Source organism: Rhamphochromis sp. 'chilingali' (genome assembly GCF_963969265.1).
Source record: "Rhamphochromis sp. 'chilingali' genome assembly, chromosome: 5".
Lineage (NCBI taxonomy): Eukaryota > Metazoa > Chordata > Actinopteri > Cichliformes > Cichlidae > Rhamphochromis > Rhamphochromis sp. 'chilingali'.
The window spans coordinates 36081426-36093839 of NC_137932.1; the positions used below are offsets into that span (position 1 = coordinate 36081426).

A 12414-nucleotide genomic window follows, 5' to 3' on the forward strand; every position below is an offset into this window, starting at 1 on the left:
CTCCCTGCAATCACGTCTTAATTCCTAAAGCTCCTACAGACTGCCATCAGATGCAGCCTTGCTGACACCACTTCTCAATCTCTTATTTCTTTCAGATTGCACCTTCTGGGTAAGATTTCTGTATAATTCATCTGATATTTATTTACTTGATATTTATTTATACTCACCTCTGTTAATTCTTGATATTTATAACTGAGTGATTTGTATATATTAGTGCTGTTTCTTAAATTTGTCAAATCTGTAACATATTGTATTGTTTAAATCAGTGGTCTCCAACCGCCGGGCCATGGACGTATTGGTCCGTGAGTCGTTTGGTACTGGGCTGTGAGAGTTGAGGCTCGGGTGTGAAATTTATGGTTTTCAGGGTTTTTATCAGTTTTTATTGTTATTTTTTTAATCGTTTTTCTTATTAACTCGGTTTCCCTGGCTCTTTTCCCTCCCGTGTGTTATGAATAAATCTTCTTTTTTGGTACCGGTACTGGTTATTTTGTTGTATTCATCCACAAAGCCTTAAAGGCCGGTCCGTGAAAATATTGTTGGACATAAACCGGTCTGTGATGCAGGTTGGGGACCGCTGGTCTTAATAGTTTAGTCGGTTACTGTTACAGTCTTGGAGCAACTGTTACCCACGTAGTTTTTTTTAGGGATTAATAGTATTCTGATTCAGATTAAGACTTCCTTCACTCTTATATGTTACGCTATAGTCCTCACACAAAATCCACAACATCTATCCTTCTACATATTTCTCCTTAACACCTACCCATGCAACACTTCTGTTTCCTTCCCCTACTTGTCTGTTCTGTCCCCCAGAGGGACACTCTCTACCACTTAATCCAACTTATTTCAGAATAAGGCTTTCTCTTCTAACTGGCATGTGTGTCACTGACAACATTCAACATCACCCACTTTCAAATTTGTGATCCTGACACTTTGCTCCATCCACAACACCATTCATATACTCTTCCTTCAAGGGTAAATCTACTCTCTACTTTCATTTCCTGTCTACATGGTAGAACAGCTTGAATCCACCTCCAGTAATCCAGGCCTTGCTTTGCTTCCACCTGGTTCCTGAACAAATAATATTGTATATCTACCATCCTTCTCTACATCATATCAGCCAGCTCATTCTGTTTAGTAATAGTCCCTATATTTAACCCTATAATGCCCTTTGTCATATTTGAAGCATGAGTTTCTGAGACCTCTATCTAATCAGTATGATCAATACTTGCCATAACGTCAAAATGTTGTGAACAAAAAAACCCCAACATGATATAGCAAAAAATAAATGTGGATTTTTTTAGAAGGGTTAATAAATATCTCAGTTCCCAAAAATCAGAATTTTCTGGCTTATTTTGATGGGTTGGGTCTTACAGGGTTAAACTCCCTACTCCTGACCTTCATACTCCTGCCTTTCTTCTCCAGCTGCCTCTTAGCATTCTTTCCTCTTCTTTCGTCTCCAGCCAAGTAGCACAGTTCCCACCAGCACCATGTTGGCCGTTGTTAACCTGTGCTTCGACAAATCTGGGATGGAAGTCTCATTCTTGATAAGCTACATGTTTGATTTGAATTTTACAATGATTTACACAGATTTTACACTGGATTTCATTCCTGATGCATGGACGTGTATCCTGGCTTTCTAGATTTCTAGAAATCTGGTCCATCCCCCAAAATGTGACTATCCAGTGTTGAAACCAGGAAGCAGAGTTGCAGTCTCACACACCTCTATGTGTTTCTCTTCTCCAGTTATCCCCCCAGACCCCATCCAAAAAACCCTAACGTCTCTACTGCCACAGATGTTAATTATCTTGTTATCAGTATTACATTATCACATGTAACTCATAAACTGGAGAGGAAATGGCATCTGGCTAATTTAGAAAATCTTCATCTATCCTTGAAAAATACTTTATTGCTCCATAAAAAGCCCTCTGTAAAGCTCGAACATCTTACTATTTATCAGTGATTGAAGAAAATGAAAACAGCCCTAAGTTTGTCTTCAGCACTGTAGCCAGGCTGACAAAAGAGTCAGAGCTCTGTTGAGCAAAGTAAAACTTACATATAATGGCCCCTATCATTTGTCTTCAAGAAATGATAGGGGTGAGGAGAGACAGACAGACTAAAACCACAGTGCAAGTAAATATTGCAGGGAGAGAGACAAACTGGACACAAGTCACATCTCTACTCCAGTCCTTTTATGAAGAACGTCTTGCAGATCTGACCAATCAAATGATCTACTTGAAGTGGAGGTTGCTTGTTATCAGTCTGTCCCCTATTTATGATATATTGAGCTTACCATCACGTTTTCTAAAGAGTTTGTATGCTCTTATATTGAAATTTACACTTTGGCCTTGGCTATTTCCCACCTCCGCTCTGCAAGCCATGAGCAGGCACTCATAAACACACACTCGATGTCCTCTATTCTGACTACCAGAAGCTCCCACCCTTTCAGCCTTTATTGAATTGACATCAGGCAGTTCTGAAAACACTTGAGATACGAAAAAGAAACTTAAAGAGCTGTTGTCCTTGAACAGCCATGGCTTAATGGTTTCAGTGATTGCAGTCACTTTACGATGCCTATGGCTATGTCACCTCCCTGTTGTATTAAGAAATGACGAATCAATCATGAAATTATCATACCCCCCAAAACAACATTAGAAAAATATGTTAATGTTAGTGATATAGTGCAAGTGCTATACAAAAAACAAACTGTTAGAAAACATAGTGACAAAGTCAAACACTATCAAGCTCAGTGATGTGGATGGTGCGAGACAACACTTACCGGAACGCCTTCATTCTGATGTCATACAAGAGTCTGAGTCCCCATTGTTGCTGTTGGCACAAAGAATAGTTCTGTTCGTCTTTGTGTAGCCTACATAAAGCTTAATCTGCAAACCATAAAGGATGCCTACGCTCTTCCAAAATTGCTCTTGTCGGTTTTGTGGTTCTTTGTTCTAGACCTCAGGTGCAGTTACTATCAGGCCGAAATAGAGGAAGCAGACAACCCTAAGACTGTCATGATGTGCTGTGGAGGCAGCCAGGATTGGACCCAAACGCTGGACTCGTAAACCGGAGGTTAAACTCAAAACACGACTTTATTAACAGAAAGGCAAAGGGCGATATGAAACTACACTGGGAAGAACTAAAACTAACTCACAAGGCGGCATGGGGAAATGCACACAACACTGAGGGACGACGCGACACAGAACAGAGGGAGATTCTGACATAAGTACACAAAAGGTAATGAGGGATGTGGGAACACACGGGGAGCATAGCTGAGGACAATTACGCATAACAAGGCAGGGAGGACACTGAAAATACTGACCCATACTGACCTTAAATGTAACACAGGAAGAACACAGAGATGCGGAGAGGAGGGGGGGGGGGAGAGGGCACAGAGATAACGGGCTGGGGAAACATGGAATAAAACACAAGGCACAGGAACTCAGAGCTATATGAACACAGAGATGCGGAGAGGAGGGGGGGGCACAGAGATAACGGGCTGGGGAAACATGGAATAAAACACAAGGCACAGGAACTCAGAGCTATATGAACACAGATACACAGAGGAAGACACGGGACCAAAGACATGGGGAGATCTAACAATCAAAAGCTAAACATAACAACCTAGGGACTAAGACTAAACTTTAAACTAACAAGGTGGACTCAAACCAAAACACAAAATGACAAAAAAAAAAAACCCCGAAAGCGCTGGGTCATAAGACCCAGGATCATGACAAAGACTTGATTTGTTTGCCCAATTTAATGGGATGCCGCAGGGGTTGAGAAATACACCTTCAACCTTCAAGATATTGATGAAGATGTGCATGGGCCATATGAACCTAAAACTCGGTAAAATACCTTGCCATATTGTTTCTGAAAGAGGGGTGGAAACTGACCCCGAGAAAGTTGAGGTCCTAAAGACCTGGACAATCCCCTCAAATCTTATAGAACTTCAGTCCTTTTTAAGATTTGCTGGATATTACCAGAGGTTTATTCATGGGTACACCATCATTGCCAGAGCACTTAATGAACTAGCCTCCAGCTTGTCACCACTTAGGAAACTGAATAACAAACCAAGGACAATTGCAAACTCAGATTATAACAACCAAAGGGAGCCCTTTGGTCACTAGTGGACACCCCTACATCAGGAGGCCTTTGATAATAACAAAGCTAAAATAAGCTCCAGTCTTTGGATTTGCGGATTATATACGGATGCCAGTACCACTGCCCTAGAAACTCAATTGTATCAGGTACAAGATGGTCAGTCATCTTTTGCAAGTCATAGGCGTTCAAAGAGTGAGAGAGTGTAAGGTAGTACCCAGCTCATAGGTTCGAGTTCTTGGCCATTAAGTCAGCAGTCACAGAAACATTATCTGACTACGTATTAGGTTACAGACTTCACGGTATTGATTGACAGCAACATACTTATGTACATTTTGACATCCACAAATCTTGATACAACAGGGTATAAGTGGTTGTCCAGTTTTTTCACCTAATCATTCAGTACAAAGAAAAACAAAATCTGGATGCCAATGCAGTCTCTTGCTATCCTTATGGTATTCCATAGAATGATTACGCAGCCAAGAAGGAAGGCAAGAGAATCTGGCAGTTCACAATGTAACATCATGAACATTAACTGTAGCTATTGTTGGAGCCACCACTTCTGGGTAGACCTTAGTTAAATCCCTCACTCACCAGTCCATAGCCATTCCCGACTGTTTCAAGCAGGAGTAAGTGGATGGCCTTCCCATTGCCCATTCATTTTCAGAGGCACTAAGGCAAAAGCAGACATTACAAACTGCTATCAATGCAGTAGTTGGACTCTTAAAGTGCTAATCACTCTGAGTACTCTTAAAGTAAAATTCCATCTCCCAGCCTTAGGCTGGAGGTACCTATACTTACCTCGTTACTTCCGGTAAGGTAGTCCTAACATCTTACATCAAGTTATGCTACCTGAGGGGTTAAGAACCACAGCACTTAGACGCCTTCATCAGATATGGGCTACCTTGGAGCCAAATGAACAGTAGATTTGGTAAGAGCCATTTTAATGGGTGAAGATCTACATGGCCACAGAAACTTTTTTTTTTCTGGGTGATGTGGCAGTATGGGCTCAATGTATTATCTAAGACCTGAACTTGGAAAGAATATAAAAGAAATTAGCTGGTCTGTTACTGTGTCTGGGTCTTCAGGTTAGTAAACAGTAAGGGTATCTTCCTTAAGTCTTGAATTAATATTCTTTAGCAAAACCAAGGAACCGTAGGAGCTGCTTACAATTAGGAAGAATAGGCTAGTCTACTACTTCTTTAACTTTGGTCAGGTCAGTCTGTCCCTTCTTGACAAGGAACCAGAGGAATAATACTGAATCAATGTGGAACTCACATTGATTTAAACTCACTTTAAGGAGTTTACTTTCAAGGAGACTTTGGCGCACCTGATGGATGCAGAATTCTTGTTTGTGGGGGGATCATGAGAAGATGAAGCTGCATCAGAATAAACAAAGATGAAATGAAGTCTTGGAGGATTTTGTTTACAAGGGCCTGGAAAACAGTTGGTGTTTTATTTAGACCAAAGGACATTACAAAATATCCTAAGAAGTCCAAGTGAGTGTTGAACGCTGATTTCCACTTCTTCCCCTGGTTTATTCTCACCAAATGGTAGGCATTTTAATGGTCCAATGAGAAGATGATGGCTCCCTGTAACAATTCAAAAGATGAAGAAAGAAGATAAAGGATATTTGTTCTTGACAGTTATTTTGTTGAAACCATGGAAGTCTGTACAGGGACAAAGAGGCTTGTGTTTCTTTTCAACAAAAAAAAAAATAATCGAGCATCTACAGGACCAGAATATGTTTCAATTATTCCAGCTACAATACAGGCAGTTTTATTGTTTTCCATGGCCTCTCATTCAGGCTTTGTTAGACAATAGAGTCTGCTAGTTGACAAGGTGGCCCCAAGGAGCAGATCAAAATGAATCAGCAAGGGTTGGCAAGTTGGGCAAGATAGAGAGGTGAGAAATGGGCCCGGCCAAGCTACATAGGCTACGTTCACACTGCAGGCGAAAGCGCATCAAATCCGATTTTTTTGACCCTATGCGACCCATATCCGATCATGGTGTGACAGTGTGAACGGCACAAATCCGATATTTTCAAATCCGATCTGGGTCACTTTCGTATGTGGTACTGAATCCGATACATATCCGATGTCTCAGAAAGCGACTGCTGTGTGAATGGTCAAGTCGCATTAAATCCGTCTTTTACGTCACTGACACAAGACAGACGCCAATTATCAGCACCCGAGACGACATCGCGAACGCTTCCTGGCCATCCGGTGAAACTGCTGGGAAGACAACGTTGGAGAAACGTTAACATTTTATTTGTACTGCATAACCTGCAGGTTCTGACAGAAATCTGCAACTATCCTTTGAAGCACCGCTCCTCTAAAACAGCAATAAGGATCATTATTAGGTTATCTACATTATTATGTAAATAACAAAATAACTTAAAGCAAAAATCGGGAAACATGAAGTCCGAAGTCTTTATATTAAGGCCATCAGTCAAACAATATAGTTTGTTCTGGGTCTAAACAGAGCGCGTTGTGTATGACGTCTTCTTTTGCGCATGCGGGCCACTTTGAGCGTTCACACTAGAGAGCGTTTGCTGTCGCATTTTATTTGTAGTGTGAACAAGCAGACAAAAAAATCGGATTTGATCAAAAAATCGGAATTGAGCATTAAGACCTGCAGTGTGAACGTAGCCATAGACTGTACATCACTCTCTCTTGACTCACTTTCACTTCTGTCTTTTAGGTCCACTCCTCCAAAACAGGAATACAGTCAGTCCTGCTGACTGCTTTCCTGTTCCTGACCATTGAAGTTGTAGTTTCATGTTCTCAGATGCTCCTGAATGTGGTCATCTGATCTGATACACATAGAAATTAACCTATCTAGTGAGTAAGGGAAATCTAGTTAAGCCTTTAATTTATCATACAAACTATGAAGAAATGTGCCTTGGAGGGCCTTTTCATCCCAGACTGTATCCAGAAATCCACAGAAAAATCTGTCACACTTCTCTTAACTTGTGTGTGCAGGTTCTCAGTTATCCAGGTCATGATAATCTAAGGAGCTTCGAAAGAAAGCAACTGGACTTCTTTAAATTTCTTGACGATGTTTCAGCTTTCGTCTGAGAAGATTCTGAGAAGGGTGTGAAGAAAGGCATGGGTCATTGTCAACAATGGCTTCAGGTGAAACCATTGTGAGACCTTGCCTCACCCTTTATGTAACCTATTGGGGTCACCTATAACAAGTCTTGTAACAGGACTCAGTAGTACAGATGCACCTAAAAGATAAATGTGACTCTTTGGAGAATGATAATGTTCACATTTTGGTCAGAGAACACAGATAGTTTGCAAGATGAGTGAAACAGGCAATTTATGTCCACCCCCTCTGTTCAAAGGTGGATGACATTTGAACAGAGGGGGTGGCTTATGACACCAACAGTCTGCCACTTACAATGCAGTTTTGAGATCCCCTCCCAGACACCTCAAACACTGCTCACATCTTGAGTCAAGTGGCCTCAGTAGATCACATGATAGGGTGAGGCAAAGTCTCAAAATGGTTTCCCCTGAAACCTCTAATGATAATAACCCTTTTTCACAACCTAGCTCATGTGTCACACGATTAATAGTGGGTCCCTCTTTCGGGACAACAGCTACTAGGCTTTAAATACCAGGGAGTAACCACCATGTGGTTTTAAAACTGAAGAAGCTTCTTGGATTAGAGGTAAAACATTTTCAAGAAACTTAAAGAAGTCCAGTTGCTTTCTTTCCAGGCGTCTTAGACTCCTCTTAGCTCGTTTCAATGTGAAGAGTGGCTGTGTCAGGGTTCAAGCCTTTATGAAACACATTTTTGAAATTGGCAATAAGTGCACAAAAGAAATATTTGGATTAGTCTTTAATACCACCTGTCCCCATCTTAGTGCTTATCTCTACAGCAGTTTTACCAAAAAGGCAATTTTAGCACTGTAAGAAGCATGTTTTATTTTTCTATCAGAAAAAACAAAAAAAACCAAAAAAAAAACCCACTGTCTTGAGAATCACCAACTCCTCTCTGTCCTACCTAGAGAGACTTCTGATGTGGGTAAGGTTCTCTCGAGAGGATCTGAAAATAGTGGTGATCTGCTCATGTCTTCTAAGTTGAGCTTCCTGGATAGACCGTCCACAACGCAATGGTTCCAAGTTCACTGAGTCCATTTCTTGGCTGGATTTTTCCATCATAACAGCTCAGATGGATTGAATTAAAACACATGACTTCAAACTAAAAGTTCAACAAGTTTATTTACAAACACACAAATATTGAAATGGTTCAAGCAAAAGAGTAGTGCGATCCAGGGTTCCAGATAAAAAAAAACAAAAGTGGATCCTAATTTCCTTTTAGAATCTCTCTCACCAGATACAAGTTCAGCTCACTAGCCTCCAGACAATCTGCACAGAGGACAGCACGACTCACGGAGGCTAAAAAGTGCACTCAACACAGCTTTATTACTAAACACAACAAAAATAACTAAACAGAACACACAGTATGGGATGAGGTAGATCACAATACAGACCAATGGAAAAACAAGGCTTAAATACACAGAGGAAGCAATCAAGGAATGGGAGACAGGAGGGAAACACAGCTGGGACAAATCAGAGCTAACAAGACTCTGATTTGTTAACCAGACACACTGCACACAGGACAGGGACTATCAAAATAAGACAGGAAACACACAGAATAAACTCAAGACACGCAAGCTTAACACTAGGGACTGAACGAATGAAACAGAGACAAGATTCACAAAACATAAGACAAGGCTAGACACTGAGGGAGGTACACATAATTACTGACAGCAAGGAATAAACAACCTAACATAAACCACTCAGAGAACCTAAACTTAACATAAGATCAAAACAGGGATAGGTGAGTTCTTTACTACCAGATGTGGAACCAAAGAGCAGGAACCCTAGTTCCTCTCCTGAAACACAGGGATGAGGTCAACTCGCACACATGTACAAATAGACAGAGTAGAGGAGAGAGAGAGAGAGAGAGAGAGAGAGAGAGAGAGAGAGAGAGAGAGAGAGAGAGAGAGCGCAAGCAAAAAGGAAGAGAAAGACAGGAAGAGGTGAGCCAGGACAGGAGGACCAAGAGACCATAATTTGTGGTCCCAGCTCAGAAACTGTATTTAGCTTCGCATAACTTCTCTTTCTAAAGACTGTTGCTACTTGGGACATCCTCAGAGACTGTTGCACCAAAAAAGACTGAGCCTGACCCTATACCTGTCCCTGTTCCCAGGGTCCTGGGCAATCCCATCTCTTCAGCCATGAGCGGGCCTCTGTTAAGTTGCTCCTACTCAGGGCCTCTCAGCAGGCCCCTGGAGTTTCTCTATATTCACCACTGGGCTCCCACCCAACCCCCCTACGGAGTTGTACTGCCTCTGGGAAGCAAGAGTGTACTGGGTTCAAATCCAAAGACAGTGGATATTTGCACAAAGTATTTCTTTATCTCAAGAGATTACTGATTACGGATTAGGGTTAATAAAAGAGTGGTATTATCTTAATAAAATGGCCAACAATACATTTACCGTTTCAGAAATGTATGCACATTAGGTAATATTTTGCAAAGTCTCTCCTAAAGTTATAGATGATATAATGGCCAACACATGGAAAAGAATTGAGTCAAGAAAACCACTGTGGTTATGTATCTGGTGGAAAGTGTAAATATATGAATTTGTTTCTAACTGCATTAAATATCTGCTTCTCCCATTCAAATGTACATGTAGACAAAACTATGCCTAACTGCAAAGCTTTCTGCAATTATGTTGGACACAGTCCATTGAAGAGAAAAACTTCATGGCAGTTAGTTATTTGAAAAGTTAATTTTATTCCTCACATTGCTGAGTGGATCATACAATCATCATTGTATACTAATGATTATAATAACTAGTTTGCTATCATTTCTATAATCTTCACTTATTATTTTCAAATTCAGAAAACATACAGCCCCTGTACTTCAGTTAAATGAATAAGAGGCTCTGCTGTATCACTGTCTACATCCCAGCTGATCCAGTGGAATGCAGCAGCATGGTGCCAAAGCTCAGTGGTAACTGCACTGTTATGTATTTCAAAAAGAGGGGGATTCACCCTACTTTTATTGTTGTTCCAGAGGCCCCTACGAACCTTGGTTTTAGGGGAGATAACAAAGCTCTTAGCAGTGCAGATGGTTCTGTCCATCAATAAACAATATCTGGTCTGCGTTTTTGGCTGTTTGAGCAGATGTGTGAAGTCAAATAAATAGAAGGGATAGTTCATTAGATCCAGATTTCTCTCCAAGTCAGAGAACAACAACAAAAATTTCTATACAATGTTTGCATTGTGTTGATAGCAGAGGTCGGAAGGACTGTATTATAAACTCTTATAAATGCTTGTACTTGCTATGAACTAAAGAATACCTTTTTTTTTAAATTATAAACTGGACCTTAAACATTGTAGCTTCTCATCATAATATTCACTGAGATCTAGAAATACAGTTTGAAAAGTATAGAAGCATAATCATTATGTATTCAAAGTGGACAATTGGGTAAAAAATAAATAATAACCCCTCACTATTATTTTTGCTCTTACATTTTGCTAAATACATTCGTTTATAAAACCAGTTATAAATAATTGAAAACCCTCTCTAGCCACTAATAGTAATAATTATCTCAGTAATCTTAAAGATGACTTACTCTGTTCTTATGCTGGATGTCGGCACACCAACTCTACGGTCAGTGTTAATGGCTGATTGAAGCATTGCATTTAACTTTATCTTTTTTAAATTACTATTCACTGTAAACCAAAAAAGATGGAGCTTTTAGACATTCATTTATTACTAATATAGTTTAAATTGATACTAAGTTTGCATGCAAGCATCTGGTTAATGTGCTCTGTTGTCTCCTTAAGACTATGTGGTTCATATTACATACCTTGTACATACCTAGTAAGGGTGCGTTTAAATTGAAGTTAGATGTCAGTGATGCAAAATGCATTGCATATCCTGACGTATTTCACTATATGCAAGTAGGCCCCAAGTTGGCATCAGTTTTCCTTTCTTAAAGGAGTGAAATTAAAACTGGAAGTTGTGTGAAAGGTTCAGGATTTCATCTTAAGATTTCTTCATAACTTGACACACACAGACAATAATACACAAAAAGTGCAGTAGTCATATGACACGCTATGAACAAGAAGGGAAAAGGTCCCTTTAAACAAGAAGAAACTTTGTAGAACTATACTCAGCCATCTGCCATGACTGGTTGGGGGCAAAGAGAGGGAGATTTGACAAAGGACACACTGTGGAAGATATCCAGAGATTAGTAGTAACTAATGATTAAATGTGAAGTGGTGTATAAACCACCACTCTTAGTATTAGAGAGTGAAAAGAGGTGAATAAACAAGAAACTGTGTATCGTGGAAAGCCCCCAGCAGTTCAGGCCTATTGCAGTGTAAATAAGGAAGGGTTCAGTCAGATGAGGTTTCATACAGTACTTTCAGAAATTAAATTTGTGTCTTGTGGCAACTGTCAGGCAAATTCAACCAAAACCATTTTTTTTTAAAAAGTCACAGACATTAAAGACATTAACAACAAAGAAGAACTGCAGAAATATTAGCAAAAATCATTGAACAACTGTTGAACAAATGGGTTCAACAGTAGCTGGGTGCTACTTAGCTCATTTAGCTCAGCGGTTGCTGAGCTAAATGAGCTAAGTAGCCACATAGCTGGAGTGCAGCAGCTTGGGTTTGAGTCTGACCTGCGTCTTTGCTGCATTTCCTCCCCTTCTCTCTCTCTCTCTCTCCCTACTTTCTTGTCCATCTTCACTGCTCCACTATTCATGCAAAAATGGCAAAAAAATAAAACAAAACAAAAAAGGTGGAAGTTGTTTTCAAAGGTGCCAAAGGTGGTACTCTGCACCTGCTTTTGAAGGAAGAACAGGAGGGGTAAAGCTCCAAAAGTTCACTGTATTATTTCCATCATGTCTGTCCTCATATTACGTCAGTGCAGAGCCTGGGGTGGATAGAAGCTTGGGAACCACTGTCTAACTTTGTTCTCTGCTATTGTTCTCTTTCAGGATGTCCTTCAGGAATGTTACACAAGAGGTCAAAGGAGCAGCCCTGTATTACTGTGTGGAAGGGAGCCACTCGGGCTCAAATGCTCTGATGTCTTTGCGAGACAACAACAAAACATACTGCTTTTCTTTGACTGGAACTGGACCTTTGTATATACATTGACAACTGCATATCAGAATCAGAATACTTTATTAATCCCTAAGGCAATTGTGTGGGTTACAGTTGCTCCAAGACAGTAACAGTAACAGACTAAACTATTTAAATAATACAATATGGTACAGAGTTT

The 12414-nt window shown here is 40.3% G+C and overlaps 1 long non-coding RNA gene across 1 annotated transcript in view; it reads right to left on the minus strand.

Moving 5' to 3' along the window:
• LOC308396695 overlaps positions 1 to 12006 on the minus strand; it is an 81715-nt gene extending 69709 nt beyond the window's left edge. The window contains exons 1-2 of the long non-coding RNA XR_013971605.1: positions 11813 to 12006; positions 2777 to 2826 (exon numbers count right to left, since the gene is read on the minus strand). This is a non-coding gene — a long non-coding RNA (uncharacterized lncRNA). The remainder of the gene's footprint in view (positions 1 to 2776; positions 2827 to 11812) is intronic.
• Between the last annotated feature and the right edge of the window lie 408 nt (positions 12007 to 12414).